At 45.5% G+C, this 18873-nt stretch overlaps 3 long non-coding RNA genes and 1 other non-coding gene across 5 annotated transcripts; 2 read left to right on the forward strand and 2 right to left on the reverse strand.

Moving 5' to 3' along the window:
* Positions 1-2359: 2359 nt before the first annotated feature.
* LOC103566676 (uncharacterized) lies at positions 2360-14173 on the reverse strand. 2 transcript variants are annotated; one of them, XR_011542994.1, is made up of 4 exons: positions 14003-14173; positions 12584-12750; positions 7511-8331; positions 2360-4059 (listed from the first exon to the last, which is right to left on the reverse strand). It is a non-coding gene; the product is annotated as an uncharacterized lncRNA (long non-coding RNA). The 2 variants fall into 2 exon arrangements; XR_548555.2 differs by lacking the exon at positions 12584-12750 and having other exon boundaries at positions 14003-14147.
* LOC139078352 (U6 spliceosomal RNA) lies at positions 11965-12072 on the forward strand. Its single transcript, XR_011531288.1, has one exon. It is a non-coding gene; the product is annotated as a U6 spliceosomal RNA (small nuclear RNA).
* LOC139085027 (uncharacterized) lies at positions 14092-17541 on the forward strand. The gene is made up of 2 exons (XR_011542998.1): positions 14092-14226; positions 14883-17541. It is a non-coding gene; the product is annotated as an uncharacterized lncRNA (long non-coding RNA).
* On the reverse strand, positions 14623-18346 carry LOC139085025 (uncharacterized). The gene is made up of 2 exons (XR_011542997.1): positions 17702-18346; positions 14623-15005 (listed from the first exon to the last, which is right to left on the reverse strand). It is a non-coding gene; the product is annotated as an uncharacterized lncRNA (long non-coding RNA).
* Positions 18347-18873: the final 527 nt, after the last annotated feature.

The raw sequence follows: 18873 nt of genomic DNA on the forward strand, positions 1-18873 counted from the left end.
GCGCCACCGGGCCGGCCCCACAAAGCGTTTTTCTAACTTCTTTGGACACTCCAACCAAAAATTTAAAAAGAAATTCATCTAAAGAAAACCTCAGTAACTCGGACTGAAGCCCAGTTTACTATTATACAAGACAAACAGCCCTTTCAGTGTTGATAACATTAAAGACGGCTGTTGAGTCTGATTCCTGAATAAAATGGACTTACTCAAATATAAAAATTTACTCCATAGGAAGAAAACGTAGTGAATGTTTCAAAATTTTCTCACATCCCTTAACGTCTTTCAAACCACGTCTCCAGGTTTTATACTCACGCACCAAAGATGCCCCAGCAACAGCAGCAGGCGCAAATGGGCTCAGACTTTACAAAACTTTGGGTGGGAAAAATTTACCTGAAAGACTCAACAGGTGGCCATATCTTGCCTTATCTATAATTATCATAATCCAGGAAGAAGTAGATGATTTTTCAAAAAATATCTCACTTGACAGTTAAAATCTTTAAACCATGTGATTCCTGAAAGGCCAAGAACATACAATGAGCTAATGCTATTTTATAATCAAAACTGTCCCAGTTTTCCCTCTTAATAGGATCTGTCAGAATCCCCATAAATCCTCACTGTATAAAACTACTGCTCAAGCCCTGCAAGGCTCGACTCGACTCTTCCTCTGACAGACTCCGTCTGGAGCAGATGTGAGCTGCGGTTCCAAAAGGGCCGTGGCTGAACTCACCACCACATGACACAGATTTGGGAGACCAAATATAGTCAGACAGAGTCCAGTGAGAGCCAGCCTTGGAACGACACAGAACGGGGCCATGCCGGGTACTCCTCACCACAGAGGCCGTTCCCAGGTGCCCACACACACATCGGTGACACCTTTGCCAGTAAGCACACTCGGACCGTCCCTCTGGATCCTCCAGTCTGGACCACTGCGTGTCTGACCCAGGCTCACCGAAGGCCTCGGGAAGCCGACTTCTCCTGGGAGTCACAGGCCCCCTTCCCGACCCTTGTGGACCAGAAGGGCGACCTCGGGTACAGATGGCTCCCTTCCAGGACCTTTGGATGAACATCTAGATTGGGTCACAGGAGTTAAGATTTATTGTTTGTCTTTTTCCTTTTTTCTTCTTTCCTCTTGTGTTAATCTCTTGTGCTCTCTTTTTAACTGCTTCCTTTCCTGGAAAATTCTCTAAACTCAATTTGCCTTTCTCAAAGAATTCCAGTGACCACCAAACTTTCTAAGTATTAAATTTGACATACAGTCTCAGAACTCACTAAAATATATATATTTTAACCTTGACACGTGTACATGCTTTAGTGGGATTCTGGGCCCTGCCGATTAGCTGCGGTAACTGGTGTTTCTCAGAGCCTCAAAGGGATCCAAGGATGTCAGAAAATAAGGAGACGTGACTAATTATGCAAACGGCTCCAATTATTCTCCAATAAAGCTTGCAGGAATCATTGCATGATTTTTTTAACTCTCCCAGGGATTTTGTCCTCCACAATTAGCCCAATTAAAGTCAGACTGTTATTAGTAGCTATTCCCATTAAACAGCACCACAGGAGATCCCCTTGAGTCTGTTCTTGAATAACGAAGCAGCCTTCTTGTCCACACCACACCAAGACGTGATCCGCTCGTTGGACACGGCGATCTAGTCTTTCTGAGTATTCAAAGCCAGTCTTTCGTGTGCTCACATTTTATTGACAGCTTTACATGGTAACTTACCAAGAGCTGTCTAACATGGTGGATTTCATTGGTTTACACAAGGATTCCTGACTACAAGGTAAGCTCAATAATTTACCTATGACAATGGCCCCAGGAGCAAATAAAAAACTCAAACTTGAGTTCCTCAAGAAATTCTTATAAACTTGTTGGCTAAAATCGCCCTAAATAATAAAATTGCCGGTCAACCAAGATGGAGTCTGATAATATTCAATGCATTTTATTGTGTTTGGGTAAATACATCAAAAAACACAATACAAGTAATCAATAAAAGGAATATAGTCATCTGGTTAATCAAAACTGATCAAACCAACCCTTTGAGACTTATTCTCCTGACTAGGCCTAGGCAGACTGAAAATTGAATGCGAATGGGCTCCAGCTTTTGTATTACTTGTAATTATCCTCATATGTTTGTCCTTCTGTGCCCTTTACTGATGACACTGCATCAAAAAGTGACTGAGGCCCTCACGGCGAACTGCCTCTCTCGGAGTTTAAGATTTATTGTTTGTCTCTTTCTTTTTTACTTCTTTCCTTTTTGTGTTAATCTCTTGTGCCCTCTTCTTAACTGCTTCTCTTGCTGTAAAATTCTCTGGACTAAATTCACCTTTCTCAAAGAATTGCAGAGACCACTAAACTTTCTAAATATTAAATTTGATATATGGCCAAAATACAAGACAAAATTGTGTGTTTGTTCATCGTCTCTCTCCTCTAGAAACACAAGTCCCGGGAGAAGAGGGCCTCTGCCTTGTTCACTGCTGCACCCTAAGAGCCGAGATGTAATAGTCCCTGACGTGACAGATGCTCGAGGAGCATTTGTTGAATGAACAGGTTTCCCTCCCCTGCACAGATGGAGAACTTCCAACTTGGAAGGACCAGCCCAGCTGGCCTCTTGATGGTGGCCATGTGGACGGCCCTGGCTGTGGCCACTCAGGGCAAGCAGCGCTCCACCGTCAGCAGAGACACCTCTGAGAGGCTGTCAGAACCAGGAGCTCGGAGTCCTGGCTTTGTCACCCTCTGCTGCTTCAATAAGCAAGACTGACCAAGACCCAGTCTTGGACACAAGTGCACATCTCTCCAAAGCCAAGACTTACTTGGGGAGAAAGACTTCGGATGAGAGTGGACTTCTGACAGCCAACTGCCATTGAGAGCTGGATATGTGTGTTACTGGGACCACAGCTGTTCACCAGCTTTGCACACTGGGGTCACACTTGTATTCTCCATTTTGAATAAGTACACTCAGCTCCCTGACTTGGCCGTGAATTCTCAAGGGAGTGTTTGGTATGAACTGGGAGTTTTGTTGGTTGATGATAAGAAAATAGCTCCTAGAGTTTTAAATCTAGAGAAATGAAGAAGAATTAAAAGTAAGCCAAGATCTTCCTATTTGACTCTATGCTTCACTCATAAGGCCCCTGAAAATAGTTTTTAAACCGTGTGATACTGGAAAATGCATCAGCAGGGAGGCTGACTGAATCAATATCATTAAACATCTGCTGTGATCTGGTGTGGTGTCTGCTTATTCATCCTTCAGGAAAGCCAAAAATAAGCTCCTTTTTTCTGCTTGTTATTCGGAGAACAGCCAGAAAAGAACCTGACCAAGAGTAAAGGGTTGAACTGAGCCACTGACTTCTCGTCTGACCCTGATTCCAACATTTAACTTCTTTTCAACTGTTTCCTCCTCTGTTACACAAGGATCACATTTGTCTGTGTCTCAGAGTTGTTATAAGATTGTACAATGTAGAAAGGCCCTTATGATATAACCTGTCCTATATAAAAAGTGTGCACGCACCCCTTCAGCCACTGAATGCATTTCAAGCAGTATTTACATTGTGAGCCATTTCTTGTCACTGAAGAAAGCAGATGGGCCTCTGCGGTACAAATTTATACAGACAACAAGGTCACTGCTTTGCAAATACATGTGGAAAGCAAAGAGCCCCCTGCACAAAGTGTTCTTGAGAGGGAAGCCCTTATTCCAGCTACAGCTCCAGAAGGATTTGCAGAAGAGAAACCACACCCTGGGGTCACTGAAAGTCAGTCTGGCTCCGGCCAGCAGCTCACCTGTTCCGTTTCGCTTCAGCGCCAGCTCATAGCAGGCAGCACTATCGCTGCTGATGCCAACAGATATCGCTCAGTTAACTCAGCTTCTGCTGATGCAGAGGACGCATCATCACGTGGGAAGTGTTTCTTACCGACTAGGCTCCTCTGAGGAGATGGAAAAGAGCTCTCTAGCATACCCCCTCCATGGTGGAATATGCAATGCTGCCGGATATCAATACAGAAACATGTGAAACCTCATGGCCCCTTCACACGGATGAGTGAGGAAGCACCTCCCCGGGTAGCTGCATGTCCTGGAAAGAAGAAGATGCCCCGGTATGAGAAGGAAGCGCTCCTCTTCCTGATGAATTCAGCCCAAGCCAGAGCACTCTGGCAAGCCCCCGTCAGCCTCCTTGGCTAACACCCCTTGTGCAGTGCACAAACCCTACAACTGCAGGGAATAATTTTTCAGCACTCGAGGACAGTCATTGTCACAGCCTGGCTTTCTAGCAATAACACTGTCCCACACATGTCTGTGTTTCAGAATTTACAAAGCACTTTCAACATGATCTCATATGCTTCCTTCAAGAATCACTTAAGGAGATAGTATTTCTATTTCCCAGATAAGGAGACTTAGATAAAGAAGTTAGGTAGGTTAAAGTATGTGGCTGGTGAGTGGCAAGGCCGGGCGCCAGCCTCCATGTCCCCTTCAGTGCTGCCTCCACAGCATCACGGCTGCTCCTTCTTTGTTCCCAGTTTAAACACAGGCTTATCTGGCTGCTTTTCATGCCTCTATCTCTCCCCACTCACATCATCTTTGTGGAGCCTCAGTCCCTGTCTTTTTAGAGCTTGGAGCTCCAAAATCCAGACACCACAACACAGGTCAACTCATGAGTCAACAGCCTCTGCCCGAGTGCACTGCAAGGGGATGGGGAACCAGACTGCAACCCTGAGCCTGCACGGAGCTCTGCTCTCGAGCTGACAGGACGCCCTTGCACAGAAGCTTGCCTGTGCTGGCTTCTCCCGAGGGTGCGGAATTACAATCCGACACCACAGTCTGACAACGTGGGGGATCAGAACTGGCCACCTCAAAACGTGTCTCTTTGGCTTATTCTTAAGAACAAAAGACGCTGAAAGAAACTTTGACCTTCCCCTTAACTGCCTAAAAGAATTTAAGATGGAAGGCCTGTTCCAGGAAGGAGCTAATACCAGAAGATAACATTGTCTACAGACGGCCCAGCAAACACTTGTTAACAAACATTGCTTCTCCATCTCTGTGCAAATTGCCTTCCTCCCCTTTGGAGACCCAAACCCCCACCCCAGCCTCCTCCTTTGTCTTTAGCTGAAGATGGTATTTAAGGTGGCGGCATTGGCCATTCTGATGAGTTACTCAGTTTTCCTGGGTTTCTCCCATATAAACATGTTGCAAAGCTTTGATTATCTCCTGTTATTCTGTCTCATGTCAATTTAATTCTTAGCTCAGCCAGAAGGACCCACAGGATAGAGGAATTGTCTTCCTCCCCTACAACAACATTCACTGTACTCTCAATGCCACCACACTTACCCTCAGCTTTCCTTACTTTGTACCTGCAGCATTTAATTTTAGATCCTAAATGCCCACTTCAACTTAATCATTTATCATATTAATTTTTAACTCTTTTTCTGACATTCCATTAGCAACTCTCTCCTGGTCCTGCTTGATGTAGTGGAATCTACAAATGTAGCCAAGGTAAGTTCAATGCTTGATTTCAAGTCACGTGGGGCATCTCCATTGTATCTTCTACTAGTGATGGAGCCCTCAGCAGGCACATTACACTGTGTGAGGCTACGACTGTAAACGCACGAGAGCAGGAGTCAGCAAGGGCCTGAGGGTGGATGTCTTAGGTTTTGCAACCCACACGGCCTCTGCTGCAACTACTCAACTCCGCCATTAGAGGCCCAAAGCAGCCACAGGCGCTCCACCAGCAAGCAGGTATGGCTGTGCCCATACGGCTTCATTTACTGACACTAAACTTTGAATTTCATATAATTTTCATCTCACAAAATATTATTTCCTTTTGATTTTTTTCCTGACCATTTAAACATCTAAAAACCATTCCCAGCTCGCAGACTGTACAAAAGCAGGCTACGATTTGGCAAGGTTTGCTAGCCCTGATTGACATATTGTGAGCTAGCTACATACCAGATAAGGGTTGATATCCAAAATATACAAAGAACTCATACAACTCAATTGCAAAAAGACCAAACAACCAAATTTTAAAAATGGGCAGAGGACTTGAATAGACATTTTTCTAAAGAAGACGTGCAAATGGCCAACAGGTACAAGAAAGATGCTCAGCATCACTAATCACAGGGAAAAGCAAATCAAAACCGCAATGAGACGTCACTTCACACATGCCAGAATGGTCATCATCAGAAAGACAAGAAATAACAAGGATGGCGAGGACGTGAGAAAAGGGGACCCTCGTGCACTGTGGGTGGGAACACAAACTGGGGCAACCACTATGGAAAACAGCATGGAGGATCCTCAAAAAGTTAAAAACAAAACTACCATATGACCCAACAATTCCATTTCCGGGAATATATTCAAAGGAAAAGAAATCACTATGTGGAAGAAACATGTGCACCCCCATATTCTTTGAAGCTATTATCATTTACAATACCCAAGACATGGAAAAAACATAGACATGGAAATAACATCGACAGATGAATGGATAAAGAAAATGTGGTGTGTACACACACACACACAGGAAAATTATTCAGCCACACAAAAAGAAGGAAATCCTGCCATCTGCAACAGCAGGATGGACCTTGAGGGCATTATGCTGAGCAAAATAAGTCATGGAAAGACAAATACTGTACGATCTCACTTATAGGTGGAATCTAAAAAAACCAAACTCATAGAAACAGAGAATAGACTGCTGATTGCCAGAGCTGGGGTGTGGTGGGGTGGGGTGGGGGGACTGGGTAAAAGCAGTCAAAAGACACAGACGCCTGTCTGAGACGCATGAGTCCCGGGATGTGAAGCGCAGCACGCTGCTAAAGTCAAGAACACTGCATCATACACTGAAAGCCAATGTAAAAGTAAATCTTAACAGCTCTCCGTCACAAAAAAGTTTGTAACTACGTGAGGTGACGGATTTTAACCAAACTTACCGTGGTGACCATTTCTCAATACACACACATATCAAGTCAGCATGGTGTGCACCCAAAACCAAGACAAAGTTACATGTCAATTACACTTCAACAAAACTGGAAAAGAAAAAATGTCTCCTCTCCTCCTTACATATTCCATTAATTCTACACACAGGTATGTATCCTAGATGATACATTTTTATGAAAAGCCATTAAAACATAAGTAAATAGGAACATTTTGTCAATTTTGGACGCCCAGGTAACTGAGCCCAGTCTGGGCAGCACCGTTTCTGCACTCATGAGTATCACATACAGAGATGGTCACCATTTAATGAAGAAGCGTTTGTTAAGCGTTTACTGTGAACTCAGATGAAGGGCACGTGAAAAAGGAAGATGTACCCCTTTCAGTGAACTAACACTTTGGTGGAGGATTATATTTAAAAATAAATAAAAATAAAACCATTCTCAGCTCACAGACTACAAAAGCAGGCAGGTGTGCTGGCCCTGACGTGGACATCAGTCCTTGTACTAGCACACTGAGCTCGGGACAACTGTGCCCCACCCCGTTCCCAGGCAGTAAAACCACTAGAATCAAGTCCTAAAGCCCAGAGGGAAAACTAATAAAAATACCTTCAATGAAATACAGTTCAAAGGCTCCCTTCATGTTTGATCACAGATTGCATTCATTTATTCACAGGAGGTTTCAGATTTTCATATTTCCCTTTTCTGTTCAAACTTCTGCTTGATGAAGCATCACAGAAAAAGCATGAGAAGACTCTGACTCCACGTTAACAATGAGCAGCTCCAGCATGAGCAATGGCTGTCCCTTGCTGCCTTTGGCCTGATGTCTGACCGGCCACACTGACGTTGCCTTCCTGTTTCAGGTCATTTTAATTCAGGTCCCACAGTCCAGGCCCCGGGTACTTGGTTTCTAGTTTGGTTGCATGCTTCTGTGAGTTAAATGTTTCGGATTCATGGCAGAGGGTTCTGGACAAATCCCTTTTCAAGAGGAATTTCAAGCTGGTAGGATGAATTGGGGAGAAGAATAAAGAAACGGAGAGATCACTTGTGCTGGAAAACGTAAAGTCTCCTCCCACACTACTGGCCTCATCAGGACTTGGACCTGAAAAAACTACACACTAGAAGATGAGAAACCTGTATCCTGTGGATTTGGCTATTCCGGGCTTTTGCTGTAAGGCCTGGATCACAGACTGCTGCCTAAGCCCTCCTGGGTTTCACAGGGCTGACTGGTGCCTTCCTTCCTTGTCTTGCTCAGTCCACCGTCGCCTCTGCTCCTCGCTGCTTCTGCCTCAACCAGGGATCTCTCAGCTTCTGCCCCTAACAGTTGCCTCCTCCTCCGTTGTGGTGGCTGTCCCATGGCAAAGTCTCTTTTTGAACTAGAGAGACTCTTCCCTCAGCATTCTGCTCTTTTCAAAGGGCAAAGTTGGGTACTTAGGGAGGAGAAGAATGCAAATTAAAACCAGAAGGCACTATGTTTCTGTATCAGATCAATAATGAATATATAATATAACGGAATAGACACATAATATATATATTCAATGTTGTAAAGGTGTCAGGAAACATTTTCACGAATTACAGGGGCACAGGAAGTCAGAACACTGGATGGCCTGGGGTACCATCTGCACATACGTCAAGGGCCTTGAAGCTGTTTGGTCCTTCACCCGCAGAAGAATCCTCAATATAGAAAAAAGCTTTCAGCACAAAGACATTCATTATAACATAATCACGGCAGAAAAAGGAAGCCCTAAATATCCAGCCATAGGGGAAGACTCAGTTAACTGAGCCGCATACAACTGATGAGTGGTGTAAGGACTTATAATACTACAAGGAAAAGTGAAAAAGCTGGATACACAGTTGTACGTACAGTATGACTCCCGCTTTTCAAAAGGATATTTGCACAGAAGCAAATTGGAAGAAAATATCCCAATAACTGGAAATTTCCTCCCCTGCTCTCTGCACTTGTGTGATGAGGGCGGCGGCACAGACAGTACTCACAACGTGTGATCCGTTAGTGGTGTACTAGAGTGTTCAGAGAAAAGAGCTGAACGTAAAGTTGCAGAAACAAGATGAATGCAATGATTAAAAAAACGAAAACTCCACATTAAGGGCATCAAATTTAAACACCGACAGGAGCCAGACATGGCCCCTTCCAAGGGGACTGCCTCTCCTCAGCTCCTGCCGTCTGGAATTGCAGATTCAATTTTTTCAAGAAAAACCATAACTCTGGATTTAATGTGAAATCTCTTCATTTTTGCATGTTAAAATCTAACTTAAATTATAAATATACTGCATGGGCCAAGTAAAATGTGCCAGATGTTTCTCTGGCCCAGAGGCTGCCTGTCTGCACCTTCTGCTGTACATTCAAGTAAATACACACATCACACGTGCACAACCTCAGACAGACTCCAGGCAAAGTGGAGATAGTCACGGTGGCTGGATGAAGGGACTCCAGTGACTCCTATTGTTTTCTACACTCCCATATGTTATAAATTTTCTTTAATATGCACTATCCTTTTATACTGGAAGCTTTAAGGCATTATTTTTTCACCAAAGTACAGAGGTTTTTTTTTTTTCTTGGTGAGGAAGATTAGCCCTGAGCTAACATCTGTGCCAATCTTCCTCTATTTTGTATGTGGGACACCTCCACAGCACGGCTGATGAGTGGAGTAGCTCTATGCCTGGGATCTGAACCCATGAACTTGGGCCGCTGAAGCGGAGTATGCAGAATTAACTACTTGGCCGTGGTGCTGGACCCCAGAGTTTATCTTTTTTTGAAGATTTCTCAAGATCTGGAGCTTCCTTTTCTCTTTTTTTTAGGCAATTCTTTTCTTTTCTTTCTTTTTTTTTTCTTTGCAGGGGAAGATTCACCCTAAGCTAACATCTGTTGCCAATCTTCCTCCTTTTTTCTTCCTTTTTCCCTCAAAGCCCCAGTACAGAGTTGTGTATAGTTGTAAGTTCCTCTGGTTCTTCTCTGTGAGCTGCCACCACAGCATGGCTGCCCACAGACGAGTGACGTGGTTCCACGCCCAGGAACTGAACCCAGGCCGCCAAAGCAGAGTGTGCGGAACTCTAATGGCTAGGCCAGCAGGGCTTGCTCTGGAGCTCTTTTTCTTATTTCTCTCTACATACTATAGGCATTAAATTAAGCTTTTAATTGTTCTTAAATAGATGTTACAGAAACCACTGACAGATCATACATAGATACAAGACTTAGAGACACCAGCATAAACAATGACAACCATGAAAGTGGACAGTCAGGTGGGACGTCATTCCCACGTTGCTGCCAGTCACCCTTGCTCTCCCCAGCCCTTTGCCTTCATCCCTCTGAAACCCATTAGAAAGAATTGTGTCCCTTGAGCTGACTTCATTACAAGAGAGCAGCCGAGGAGGAGGAGGGGGGCAGCAGCTAAGCTTATGAGAACTTAGCATAATGCAGGAAGAGTTGATGGCTTGGAGAAAGATGTCAGGGAAATAATCCGTAACCAATCTATAAATGAAAATTTGGGAGAGTTTATCCTGAGCTGAAATCTGAGGACTATGGCCCGGGGCCTTTCTTCCCGAAGCAAGAAAGGGCACCAAAGAAGTGAGGTATACAGAGTGGTTATTTACCCCCAAACAGGGTGTTTCACATATGATTGAAATGTCCCTCCCACAATAGTCATGAGATTGCCCTATCGGCACAGCACTTGATGGACACAGCAGGTAGTGGGTCTGCTATCTCCAAGGGCGCAGCAGGAGGCAAGTCTATTGTCTTGAGCTGGGAGGTCACAGGTGAGTGGAGCAATCAGTTTCTAGCCTAAGGAAAGATGCTTAATCCTTAAGGAGATGCCAACATTGGGAGGGGGAGGGAAGTTGCACCTTTATCTCAAGGGCCTTTGTTCTTGCCATAGGGAATGTCTGAAGCAGATACGCAATGCATGCTCAACAGCCACAGTCAGGCCCTTTTGGAAAAATAAGGTCAAGCCGAATTAGGTTTACACCAAATGGCTTCCTCATATCCTCCAATATATCCTATTGCTTGCCATTTCTATTCTGTCAAAGTGAAAGATTTTACTCTTACCTTGAATTATTTTACAAAACTTTGAAAGCTGAGCTGTTTCTCCAGACATTAAAAAAAAAATGGGGAGCAAAAGACCATCTGCAGTTCTACTCAGGACAGGGCTGCAGATGTCGGAGAAAAGGCAGAAGGAAGTTGCATTCGCTTTTCTGCAATTCAAGACACTAAGGGCCCTTTTAATTTCCTTTACATTTTCCTTCTAAGTTCAAAGGGATGGTTCACGTTTCACTTTGTGCTTAGAGGTGGCAGGAGTCTATTCTCATTCATTCTTTTGCTTCTCCTTGAGAATGGCCCCTGTTTCCAGGGCTGCTCTAGAGCCTGGGGGGTGGGGGTGGGACTTCCTGCCTCATCTGACAGAGAAGTGTTTGGAGAGGTGGGTTTCCCGGAGTCCTAGGGCACTGGGGGGCCGGGGGTCGTGAGGTGAGGTGGCTGGGGGAAGGGTTTGTACACCTCGGAACTTCTGCCGGGACTGCCTGGTGTTTCCTGGATTTGTCCCCAAACGGTTACATGGTTTGTCTCAGTGATGTGCTGGTAAACGTTTAACGACCAGTTCTCTGAGGAAAAGAACCTTGATTTACTGCATCTGCTGATTTTTGTGGTGTAAACACTCCCACTCTAGCTGATTTCCAGCCACCAACCTGCCGTGCAGAGCCAGGAAGAGACGCAGTGCACTCCTCCAGCTCACCTTAGCTCCTGTGCTGCCACACAGCCAAGCCCAGGGGTTGCTGCTTCCCAGCGAGGAGCTCAGCCTGGAAGACCTCCGTGCGGGAAGTCCAGCTCTACCCTCTGATGCTGCTTTGACCTCTTTGTTAGAACAGTCTTACGCCATGATCTTTCTCAGCGAGTCAGATTGCTATATGTCTCTTCCTATATTTTATCTTTTTCACTGCATTGATTTTATTTCTTTACTGTTGTTTATTTCAGATGGGGGACACTGAATTTGAGTCGCTCCTTCCCTCAAAAGGGTAGGGAGGTCATGCCATGGTCAGCAATAAGAGGTCCTCTCGTGCTCACTTCGCAGCACGAATACTAAAAGTGGAACGACACAGAGAAGACGAGCATGGCCTCTGCACAGGAAAGGCATGGAAATTCGTGAAAAGTGTTCCACATTTATCTAGGAACCACCTATCCATCTGGTGGTTCCGGATCACTCAGACAGATGCTTAGGCTGAGGATGGCTTTTTTCTCTAACTCTGAGTTAATTCTGTCCCCGTGTCACCATCCTAAGTCTTCTCAGAAATCATTGAAATGACATGGCTGGAACGTGTATTGGGTTTAAAGTCCAAGTCTGACTCCACCACTGGCTTCCTGTGTGACCTGCCACATGTCACTGAAGCCTCTCAGGAACTTTATTTTTCCTAAATTGAACCTCAAGCAAGAAAAGGTCGCTCAATCCTGACTCACACCGGCAAAATACAATGAATGGAAAATTCTCTCCGTTGGATCTGCCCTTTCCTCCCCAACCAGGGCTCTACAGTAAGAGAACCTACGGGCCCTTGGGGATGAGGAACGACCGTTGCTTCCAGCTTGTGTTGATTTGTACTCTGTCAGGAAGCACAGATCCCAAGCTCATCAGAGACTGCTTAACTTCCATAGGAAGCACACAGGAGGAAATTCCTCTTTACCTGTGCTGGACACACCACTGCTGCGACCCTACGTTTCACGCCTTTTCTCTACACAGACATGCCTGGACCTTTGCTGTCTTCTTTGTCACTTCTTTGTGTCTTCTTCCTTGCCATCTTTGTGTTAAGCCCCTTCATTTACCACCAACCTCTAAGTATTTATGAAATGACTTAAAAATTAAGGAGAGAGAGAGAGAAAAAGAGGTCTTCTCAATTCATTTAAAACAGTTACGAGGGTCAAAATAACAATATATTTGTTTAATTTTTACTATGAAAGTAAAATATGTTCTTTGCAGAATATTAAGAAATATGGTTAGCAAAAGAAGAAGAAAATAAGCAAAATGAAATAAATAAAAACCACCCATAATTCTAACAACCAGATATAACCACTGTAAATAACTGGCATATTTCTTTCTAGACATACACATAACGTTAGTGTTCACAAAATGAGTTCATACCGGACATCCTGTTTGGCAACCCTCTCCTTTCTACGTCAATAAACACTTTTTGTTTTGGGGTTTTTTTGAGGAAGATTAGCCCTGAGCTAACATCTGCTGCCAATTCTCCTCTTTTTTTTTTTTTTTTTGCTGAGGAAGACTGGCCCTGAGCTAACATCCGTGCCCACCTTCCTCTACTTTACATGTGGGACGCCTGCCACAGCATGGCTTGCCAAGCGGTGCCATATCCATACCCGGGATCCGAACCAGCAAACCACGGGCCTCAGAAGCGGAATGTGTGAACCTAAACGCTGCGTCACTGCACCAGCCCAATAAACACATTTTTATTGTATCACTTTTAATGGTTGCAGGGTGAGTATTCCATTATACTGACATACCTTGTTTAACGAATACCCTATAGTTGGGCATTGAGGCTGTTTCTTCTATTTTGCATCTTTGTACTTGCATTTTCATATATTTGTGTGATTTTTCTTCTAGGCTAAATTTCTGAAAATGTAACTGCTTGATCAAAGAGTCCCAGATTTTTTTAGACTTTTGATTGGGCTGCCAAATCAAAGCTATAGATTACAAGGCTGGGGAAGTGAAGCCGGGTGCATCTGGAAGGAGTTTAACTTAACTGACAGAACGCTATTATACAGTGGGAACAGGAAATAACTTGTACTTAAAATGACCGCTGAGGGAGGAGGGGAAAAGGAGGCCCGACCTTAACCCAGAAAAGGATTTCCTAGAAAGGTGGAAGAAGGCCCGAGCAGGACCCCGGAAGGCGGTGTGTCGCGATCTGCTGTCTGAGACCTCAGAGGTTGGCGCTTCGGAACCACGCTCAGCCGCCTCCTGAGAGATCAGGAACACCAGCTCTGCGTCCAGACTGGGGCCGCGCCCTGGGTGACGGGCTCCTGCCGCAGCCCTGCTGGTCAGACGCCCCCACTCGGGGGCTCAGAACACCCGGCTCTGTCCCCCTCCTCACCGCCCTGCAGTGGTGGCAGCAGCTCCTCCAGACTGAGGCCAGACACAGGATGCAGGAAGCAGGAAGCAGGATGCAGGATGCAGGATGCAGGATGCGGAGCTCCCTGGGCATCCTCCTCCAGGACCACTGAAGGACCGCAGCTGCCGGGGCGGGACTAAGGCCGCTGCCCTCAAGATGGCGTCGGACTGTCACGTGGACTCCTCTGTCCATACCCATTGGCCAAAGTGAGTCACGTGGCAAGCCCACCGGAAGGGCGGGGAGGGGGCATGGGCTGAACGCGGGCTGGGGGCTGCGGTGCTACCCGGGCGGGGTCCAAGGGGCGGTCGCTGGGGTCCCCTTGACGGTGGCCAGGGAGAAAAGTGCAGACGCGGACAGCGCGGAGGCACGGAGCCGGGCAGCTGGCTGTGTACCTCCCTGGCGGAAGCCCCGCGCCGCCCCTGACCACCGCCGGGTCGCCCCGAGGAAGGGCTCACAGCGCTGCCGGCCACGTGGGTCCTGGTTGGCGGGCCTGCCGTTTCTACATAGGATCTGGGAGGGCTTTCTTTAAGAAGAGAAGTGCAGAATTACAAATATAAAATTAGATTAAAAAGTGTTTAAGATGAAAAAAGAAACCACAATCACACATTTTGAAAAAATTTATATTACCAACAAAAATAACCCCAAATCCGGAAAAATGAGATCTTTTAATTAACCAACTACTTGACACACCTCTACAATCTGTTTTTCTGCATTTTTTGGCTGTAAATGTTTTGGTGATCTGTATTTGACAACAATTTTATAATATCCTTTCGATAGAGAGAAGAGAGAGATTTAGTTATTCCTCTAGCATGGTGGATTCTGACTGTATATTTCAAACTTGTTTCTGCTCCACAACCCTCAGGCTTGCAGCACCGGGCACCCGGGGCCATGTTCATAGCGTGATACCACCACTGGCCCTGGACCTTCACGTTGGATGAATTAAGGCACCCGTCAGAAAGAGCATTCCTGGAAACAACGCAGATGTCTGTCAAGTGGTAAATGGATGAACAAAATAAAATGTTTAGCTATAAAAAGGAATAAAGTACCGATTCATAGTACAACATGGATGAATCTTGAAAACATTATGCTAAGTGAAAGAAGCCAGACACAAAAGGCCACGTATTTTATGATTCCATTTATATGAAATGTCCAGAATAAGCAAATTCATAGAGACAGAAAGTGGCTTGGGAAAGGATTAAGAGATTAGGAGCTGGCTGGCAGTAGGAGGAGGGAAGAGAGAGTAATGGGGTTTCTTTTGGGGGGTGGTGAAAGTGTTCTAGAATTAGATAGTAGTGATAGTTGCACAGCCTTGTGAATATACTAAAATCAGTGAATTTTATGCTTTAAGAGGGTAAATTTTATGGTATATGAATTATATCTCAATTTTAAAAAAAGGACATTCCTGAAAGTCATTCCTGCGTTCAAACAGCTGGAAATAACTGTAGCCAGAAGTGCCTGCACACTGTGTAAATACATCATACGGAACCCAACTCAATGTATCTTGAACTTAACGTCCCTTTAGCCAGATACCAAAATACCCTTGGCTGCCACACGAGGTGAAAACATGGTGCTGGGGGAAGTCAGCACAGCAGGAAACATTGGTTTTACTTTTGCAAACTTTATAAAAACATACGACCAAGTGAACACAATGTCAGGGCCCTGAAAGGGGCCCGTGCAAATGAGGGCTCTGAAGTTTAAGTACCAAGTTAATCCTTTCATGCCCAGTCATTCCCCTCCCCACCCCCACCCCTGTGAGGGCCACACACATTTAAAGTTTAGAAAATGGTCAAGTGGTCTTGAATCTTTTTTTTCTCACTGAGGAAGATTTGCCCTGAGCTAACATCTGTGCCAATTTTCCTCTTTTTTTGTTTGAGGAAGATTTGCCCTGACCTAACATCCATGTCAATCCTCGCCTACTTTTTATGTGAGATGCCACAACAGCATGGCTGATGAGTGGTGTAGGTCCCCGCCTGGGATCCGGACCAGTGAACCAAGGCGGCTGAAGTGGAGCATGCCGAACTTGAATCACTACGCCACAGGGCTGTCCCCCGTGAATCTTTTTATATGGCTTCTTGAAGGAAACAAAGCAATAATTTCTTAACTAAGGTATTAAATCCTATTTACCTTGTACCTGAATAGACTGACACACTTCCCCTGGAAGGAAAAAAAGCTTATTTTCCTTGTCCAGGACTTTGCAATTTTTTCCTTCTCCATGAAATAGAGAGTAGCCTCTGATTGGGGTCTCTCTCAGTAGGGTCTGCCCCTGCCCAGAGGATCAAAGGACAAATTTCATTTCACCACCAAGGCCTGAGGAGAATTCCAGAGCCCTCTGCACTCTTTGCACTGATGACTCAGTCCCTGGGCTGGCGCTCCGGCTCCTGGAATCCCCTCTGTGTTGCCCTGATCGCCTCGTGGAGCTGGCTGGCTCTTGCTCAGCTGGTTTGGACTCAGGTGTCCATAAATTCTCCAGCTTCCTGGAACCAAACCGTTTCTCAGCCCAGAGGAAGCAGCTCTGCCAGATCCGGGGGCTTGAAATTCACTTATTTTAGGGTTATATAATTCCAAATTCCAAAGCATCAGTAAAGATATTTTTCTGACTTTATGTTTCTGACTTTGAGTCACCCATTTCCCAATGACCAAAAAATATTCTTTTGCGTGCAAACTTCTAACCTTCCACTCAGGTATTAACAAAAAATCATGTTTAAGAAAAATAAATTGTCCCTGCTTCCTAACCAAATTTTCACTTCCTCTTCTCATCTCATTTTCAGCAAAGATGTGTGAGTAAACACTAGTCTCAGTGCCACCAGAGGGTTGGCTCCCGGGACACCTGGCTGGTTTAGCCAAAACTGAGACTTTCTTTCAAAATGGTGGACCAGGTACAAGTTGCACTGCCCTGCAGATTCCTAGAAACAGTGTGCTTAAAAACTGGGTTAAGAATTTGGTCATAAATAACTTAAAGAATAAAAGTTGAGGAGGTTGGATTGAAAAGGACATCTGTAGTGCAGACTCCTCTGAGGCCTCTGAGAAGGCAGGAGCGGACTAAGAGGAGTGTGCACCTGGAAGCTGCATAAACTCTCTGCAGGAAGGGGTCCAAGGCCACAGACAGGGTGTAGATTCTATGGCAACAGAGCCGGGCAGCGATGGTGGAGTGTCCGCCTCCAGGCTCCATCAGGGCAGAGGCAGGGCAGCAGGTGGCCGATGACCTTAGGAGGGAGTGATGAGAACAAACATCTAAGAGACTAACCACTAAGCTTCCCTGCCAGGTGATGCATCCTGTTCTTTCTCTTCCTGAAAGCACGCCAGATGCAAGTCACAAGGGCAGCTCTCGTGTCTTTCCCAGGCAGGCTATGCAAACAGATGCGACAGAGCATCTCACAGGGAATCTCAACCACAGAGACAAGCCTGCAACCAAGAAACACGGAGTAGTCTAGAAAATCAACTCCACGATTGGAGACAATGAACTAAAGAAATGGAAAACTTATGTGTGATAAAATAAAGTTGGTGGAACAATCAAAACAGCGCTGAAGGACTAGAACCCCCTTTCTTCTTTCTCAGGCCACAAGTCTTTCCCTTTCTTCCATTGCAATCCATTCCTCAATTGGGCACTCCCACTATAGTAGGAACATTTTAAAGACATTTCTGTATTTTCCCAAGTAAAAGATATTTGGGGAAAAAACTTGCCTTAGGGTGAGGAGGGTTTGCACACCTCCTTCGTTTCCCCATTTCCTGTTTTGAAGAAGGGGCTCCCCTCTATCCACAGGTGAGGCACCGTCGTCATCGCTCTCCAAGGCAACTGCTCCGGCTTGCTAACGCTTTCTGCTGTCTCCAGGCTCCACGCCGCCCGTCCTCTTGTTCATTCTCTGTGCTTGAGCCAAATTGAACTTTCTACAATGTGAAATCTGTTTACATCACTCTGGCTGCTCAAACGCTTTCAATGTCTCCTCTTAGCCCTTTGTATCCAGTTAACTTTCCTTAAAATGGCCCACAGGACCTTGCGGATCTGGGTCCAGCCTTTCTGTCCAGACTCACCTCGTGACACCTCACAGCCATTCCCCCATCCCCTTTGTCCATGACGCACCCAGAGCAAACTCCTGTCACGTGTCCTCTCTTCAGCAGGCTGTTTTCTCTGCTAAGGACAGTTTTCCCTTCCCTTTTCACAAGGCCGGCTCCTATTATGCTTCATGTTTCAGCTCTGGGAAGCCTCCCTGGGCCCCTGGAGCCAGCGGTGCCTCTTCTGTGCCCCGATGGCGCTCTGTACCTCGCTCTGCATTTCCTCCTCTGGACCATGTGTTTTCTTGTCTGTGTCTGCTCTGCCAGATCAGCCCCAGAGCAGAGGCTTCTTTGTCCTCTCTGTCGTCTGCACACGGAGCGTGGGCTGCACACAACGGAACCGTTTGAATAGATAAGCTGTTTGACACCCATGTCTGTGCTTTTGCAGTACACAGTGAACAGATTAGAGCCCAGAAGAAGCATGGCCGTTTTCTACTTCTTTTACAGAATGTATTTGCAGGCTGTTCTCAGACCTGCCTTGACTTGTAGATCATCTATATTTATTCAGTAAATTTATTCAACAAGTACTGTGGAGGGCCAGGAATACTCACATGCTGGATACAGAAATAAAAGGGACAGACCCACATCCTCACTCGTGTGGAGTCTAATTTTACAGGAAATTACATGGCCACCACCCTCCTCTTCCCCACCAAGACCAGTTTGCCGTTGTGCTGGAGTCCTCCCCAGCTGCTAGCTGATGAGTCCTGCTGGGATAGGACACTCTGTTTCATAGCCATATTTCTGGCTTCTATTTCATTTTTACTTTTAAACTGTTCATTATGGAAGTTTTCAAACATAGACAA

The sequence above is a fragment of the Equus przewalskii genome, chromosome 1 (assembly GCF_037783145.1).
Source record: "Equus przewalskii isolate Varuska chromosome 1, EquPr2, whole genome shotgun sequence".
Lineage (NCBI taxonomy): Eukaryota > Metazoa > Chordata > Mammalia > Perissodactyla > Equidae > Equus > Equus przewalskii.